Genomic DNA, 6264 nt, shown 5'->3' on the forward strand with positions numbered 1-6264 from the left:
TGAGAGTCCACCATCACTAAACCTTCTCTGCCAGAGATGGAACAAGTTGGCTGAAGACATGTCCTCATGATCCTATAATACCAGTTTTTCTAATCAACTACTCTCAATAATTTCAACCTTGCCTTTTTCCATGTTTTCATAATCAAATGAATTCTGCATTGAGTCTTTTTGAATACTGTTTCCAGTTCCTAAACTTTTATTTCCCTTTCTATAGCTACCATGCAGCTTAGGTTTTATGCAGTTGATGTGAGTACAGTATATGTAGCTGTTCAGCCTCCCATCTCTCCTCCAGCGATCTCATTGCAGTCATCCCTCCAGGCTAATCTTCACCGTGCCCCACCCACCCGTGGGCAGGATATGGGTGCTCTCCAAGGCTTACAACATCTACACCCCTGTTTGGCGTGGAGGAGTTTTAATCACCTGGGTCTAATCCATCTCTCCACCATCTCAGGATCATCTTTGTAGTGTCCTGAATTTGCATGGGTAAAAACTCATGCAGACCCATGAATTCATATTACTCTTCTTCTCTTCTGTGTTTCTGTGGTTGTTTTTATAACATCTATGTGGAAAGGAAGGGCACTGTCCATCTGTGATTAGAAGCATTACTTTGGAACTGACTTTCACAAATTTGCTTAAAACACAAAGAAAAACATCTTTAACATAGCCACCACTGAAGTTTGTTGGAGCCTTGTTTGTTTATATTATTTCAAATGAGTGAGTCTTTAGGAAGAAATAAAATTATTTTCGAAGTAGCTAAGACTGCAGTCTCACAGCAAAGCGAAAAACCTATATTAGGTAACAATTATTTTCTCATGCATCCTTTATCATATTGCCAATTACTTCAAAATCTACAAGTCCACAAAGTTAATTTTTTCACTACGCCTTCCATAAGAGGCTTGACAAGAAGTGCCCGCTTTCGCAAAGTAAGTTTTATCTTAAACAAAGCTCTTCCTAATCTAGAATGATAACATTTTCCACACAGGACTTTTTCATTCAGAGACTATTCATAATCCCCAGGCATATATGGTAAATACTGAATAATAACAATATTTCTATTAATGTCATTGTAATGAAATTATGAATGTTTTAGTGACAAGTCTAGAGAGGTTTGTCTTGTGTAGCATTTCCCAGAGGAATGTCCAGAGTTGAGGACGTGTTTTCAACTGACTTATTAAGGGGGTGTTGTCAAGAGAAACCAGTAAAGAAGCAGGGGAGAGGACAGAAAAAGGGAAGGGCTGCTAAGGCGGCTCTGTGAAGAAGAACTTATCCCTTGGGGTCTCCAAACACAAGTTTCATAACTTAGCGGCCCTACTCCAGAGGTATGAGGCTGCTGCACTCCTGGAAGCGTCAGTCATCTTACAGGCAGAGGCTGGAGATTCCTGGTGGAATATCATTCCTTCCAGCTCTCTGTGGCTGAAGTTAAATTACATATATAATGCAAGAGTGATCATGGGTAAAGGAATGGCACAGGTGTGACCTGTTGGAGGCCAAAACACCCTGAAGATGGCAAGAGATGCAGGTTAAGAGTCGAAGGGATCATGAGGAAGCACTGGTGAGTTGCAGTGGAGAGGACTTTGGACACCGTGGAACCCAAAATTCCTATTCGAGTAAATGATCTGCTCAATCAACCCTTGTGGTACTGGAGATTGAATCCAGGGCCTTTGCGTTGATCTACATTCCCAGCTATTTTTAAATTTTTGTGTTTTAATATTGAGGCATTTGGTAAGTTATTAAATTGCCCTGGCTTGGCAAGGTTGAAATTTGTAATCCTCCCTAGATACTGGCAAGTAGGAAGAGCATGTTGAAATGAGAAGGGAACAAGAGAGGAGGGAGGAAAGGGGGAAGGAAGGGAAGAGGAAAAGAAAAAGAAGTGGAAGATAAAATGAAAAAGCTCTTGCAAATAGGGAGGGGTAGAAGCACTGAAAGAAGGAGAAGGGAAGGAGAAAAAAAAGAATTAAAATATGTATAGGCATAGATTGCATATAATGGATGTGATCATTATGGAAGACAAATATGTTTTAATAAAAACAAGTTAAAAACAAAACAAAGCTGGGCTGTGGAGATAGCTAGCTCAGTGGTCTAAGTGCCTGCCTGACGAGTGTAAGAACCTGGATGCAATCTTTGGTATTGCATGTCATGCAGGCCCCATGAGCTAAAGAGGCCACTGAAACCGCACATGGTGGTGCATGCCTGTAATTCCAGTGCTGGGGAGGCTAAGACAGGAGGATCATTATGAGTCTGAGCTGTGTAGCGAGACCCTGTACCCATAAATAAATTTTTAAAAAGTTATAAAAAAATTTAAAATACCATCCTTGTGATCCTCCTGCCTCGCAGAGGGCTGTTGTTGCAGGAATGTGCCAGCACACCTGATCTCAACAAATATTAAGGACAGTGTGGCCATAAGCACATTACTTCTGTATCTCAGCTTCTTCATGAAATACATAGAAGCACCTAACTCAGAATTATTATGAGTATCGCAAAAAGTAAAGTATTTCAATCATGACACACAATTTTGGTTTTAAAAGATTCTCTTTTGCACTTAGTATTCCAATTTTAAAATTGTGCAATGGGCTTTTTTAGTGCCCCAGTACATTTATGCCAGATTCCAATTATATAAATAAGAATAACACTTGGGTGGTACAAATACACATGTGTTAGTAGCATATCAGGGATTTACGAAGTCCATTTGAGAAAGAAGGAAAACAGGAGTTTGATCATTCGTGGTAAAAAGAATACCATAATCCCTTTGACACTATCATAGAAATAATTAGAAATAACACCTCAATATTGTTATGGCTTACAGTTAGATGTCCTGCAAATAGCCTTATGAACTCCTAGGTAGAGGAGGTGAGTGTGTCATAAGACTGAGGTGTCCACTGATGAGTTTATAGCTGCGTGTGATGTCAGGAGGTAAAGCCTGGTGGGAAGAGGTGGGTAACTGTGAGTGTGGCCTGAGAAGGCCCCTTTGATCACTCTCTGCTTCCTGTCTGCCTTGCCATAGGCTGTTCTCCTCTGCCAGGCCCCTCTGCCTTGCTGCCCTACCTTGGACCTAGCCAACTACTGACTAAAACCCCTAAAAACCGTGAGCCAAAATAAACCTCTCTTCCTTTAGCTTGTGGGTGTCACTATTTTGTTTCAGTGCTGATAGAGTAAGGCAAGTATCCTCTGAATTTCTAATTTTGTAAAATTTTAGACTTTAGATTCACCTATAAGTGAAGAAAACTTATGTTGTTAATAGGAATAATGGGGGCTGGAGATTTGCCTCAGCAGTAAAATGCTTGCCTAGCAAGCTGGAAGCCCTGGGTTCGGTCCTTAGCACCAAAAACAAGTAATAAACCTCCCCTGATAGAAATAACGATGGCAAAATGAACAGACCAGGTTTGGCAGAAGGAAAGAAATAGAAACTAAAATGCAATAAACTCAATCTTCTTAAAATCTAATGAAAAAAGGCATATGGAAATACTTTATTAGCATTAAGATAATATTAAATTGAACTGTATAAAAGCACCAGCACTTAAACTTGTTGATCTATGGAAACAGCTATTTCATGTGAGTAAACCTGACACATAAACCCTATAGGACGATAATCCTTTATAGACTTTTTACTTCTTATGTATCTTACTATTCAAAAATACAAGGTCCTGACCATTCTGAATCGTGCAACCTCAAGTGAGGAAGAAATATCTCCTGCAATGAAGATCAGGACGGTGGATCACAGGCCTGGTGTTCTCCTGTAGCACACCATGACAAGGTATCTGTGCTTTTGTGTCATCGCCTTGGAATCTGGGAGCCAAGAGAGTCAGTGTAAGGATGCTAAAGTTCATCTGCTTAAGTACTATGAGAAACAAGTCTCACGTCTCTGGTCCAAGAATTTCATGCCTCCTGCTAGCATACATGAAACAGAAACAAGCTGACACCTTAGCTTTATATTTGGGTAAAATCAAATCCCAAATGCAGCCAGGTGTGGTGGCACACACCTCTAATTCCAGTATTCTGAGAAGTATAGAAAGTTTGAGCCCAGCCTGGGTAACTTTGTGACTTAGCATATCCTATCTCAACATAAAAAAAGCAACAATGGGTTGTATATGTAGCTCTGTGTGAAGGTCCTGAGTTCAAATTCCTATACCACAGCAGAAAAGATCACCACCTATACTATCCCAACACCATCTATAACCAAAAAATCATGCCCAGACAGCACAGCTGTGACTGGAAAAGAGGGCACCCTTGCATGTCCAGTCACCCATGTCCAAAATTTCCTTTTTGGTCACAGTCACAATACACTTCTTGGTTGTAAACCTTTTATTTGCCTGCTCTTGTCCTCTTTATTTCTTCATGTTTTGTTAGTATGTGGCTGATATGGGTGAGAAAAGAAAATGTCAGGGGCATCGGGCGTGTTCAGGATTGTACTTTTTGCACCACATGTGATATTCTCCCAAATGATCACCATTTTATATCAGGAAATGAAAAATCTGCTTAGGAAAAATCACTATGGCTACTTGTCATCTTTCAATCCCTATTCTTAGGATCCTTTCACAGGAAGCAACAAGAATACTGCAGAGGCAAACCTTGGACCACATCCCCAATACTCCAATCCCTCAGAGGGTAGGGAGTCCCTGCAGGAAAGAAACCCTTCCAGGAAACAAGGACTGTTTCCTGAAATCAGAAAACATCACTGTGGGAGGCTTCAGGCAAGCTGACGGATTGAGTTTCTGTCTGTTCCTTTCCAACTTTATTTGTCTATAGGCTTAAACCTTAGACATCAAATAAACTTTGCAGTGAGGGCTCCTTGGTAATCACAGGTCTCAATTATTTAAGGAGAAGATGTGGAAGCTAAAATACAGCAGATTGCCAGTGATAGGCAGAGTCTTAATGCACAGTTCCTAGACTCTCTTCCTGAATATGACACTGAGTGGTTACACTGGCTTTCTTCTTTTCCAGGCTGACCATTGATGAAACCTAACCATTTTCCCTGACGACAATGCCACAATTGAGGGGTTGGCATTTTTATGTAAATAGCTTTTCTGTGATTCATTCAACGCTGATGCCCCTGACATTTTCCTTTCCGACCCTTATCAGCCACATACTAGCAAAACATGAAGAAATAAAGAGGACAAGGGCAGGCAATAAAAGGGTTACAACCAAGAAGTGTATTGTGACTGTGGCCAACAAGGAAATTTGGAGACGGGTGACTGAACATGCAAGCATGCCCTGTCATCCAGTCATGGCTACATTTGTTCAAAGCTTGTCAAGTGCTTAGCACCATTTCAAGGTGTCACGTAGAGATACATAGGAAATGACGGTCATGAGTGCTACTTTAAGAGCGCTTAAAATTTGATAGATGAGACGGCACAATTTAGTAGCTATATATCCATAAACAGACAATCTGGTTCTTGCTTACCTCTCTACTTACTCCTTATTTCTTTCATAGTGTGTGTCGCAAGCTGTTATATTTAGTTTATTTATTTGTATTCTTCTTTAGTATGGCTCACCCTGACCTGGGATTTGCCTGGTATGAAACAGTGCCTCTATTCCAATTATTTATGACTGCTACTTCGAATCTCACCTACTGGCATATAAATTCTAAATAGATGGGGACCATGTCTATCTTATTCACCATTGTAACCTCAGTGGATTCTCAAAAACAAAAAAAGTAAATAGAAAAAGTGAAAACATAGATCCAGCAACAGCTATATGGAGACATTACATAATGTACCTTCTGCTGCTCCTAACTCATTAACACGAAATTAAGGAGAACCTGATTCAAGGGCTTAAGATATTTTTTCAAAGAATTTAAATGAGAAAAAAAGGCCCAGGAAACCTATTTCTGTTTCACTTTCCTTAGTGAATATCACAATCAGAAAGCAGAAATAAAATAGTAGAACATAAATGACATCAGAGACTTATCATGTGATCTTTAATGAGATTTAAAGAACAGTGGGATTCTACTGGAACCCAGAGACTTTTCATGGTTGAAAGTTGGGTAGGGGCTGGGGAGATAGCTCAGTGGTCTAAGCACCTGCCTGGCGGGCCAAAGGACCCAAGTTTGATCCCGGGTACTGCTCCGGAACAACTGGGTGTGGTGGCGCACACCTGTGATCCCAGCACAAAGGGTAGCTGAGCTGTGTAGGGAGACTTTGTATCAAATAATTTTTTTTTAAAAGAAACCTGGAGGGGCTGGCCAGATAAGTCAGCGGACTAAAATGCCTGCTTAGGCAGAGCTCAGCGGCTGGGGTTCAATTCCCAGTGTGCCGTGTTGACCCCACC

Source organism: Octodon degus, unplaced genomic scaffold, assembly GCF_000260255.1.
Source record: "Octodon degus isolate 3935 unplaced genomic scaffold, OctDeg1.0 scaffold00016, whole genome shotgun sequence".
In the NCBI taxonomy this organism is placed as follows: domain Eukaryota; kingdom Metazoa; phylum Chordata; class Mammalia; order Rodentia; family Octodontidae; genus Octodon; species Octodon degus.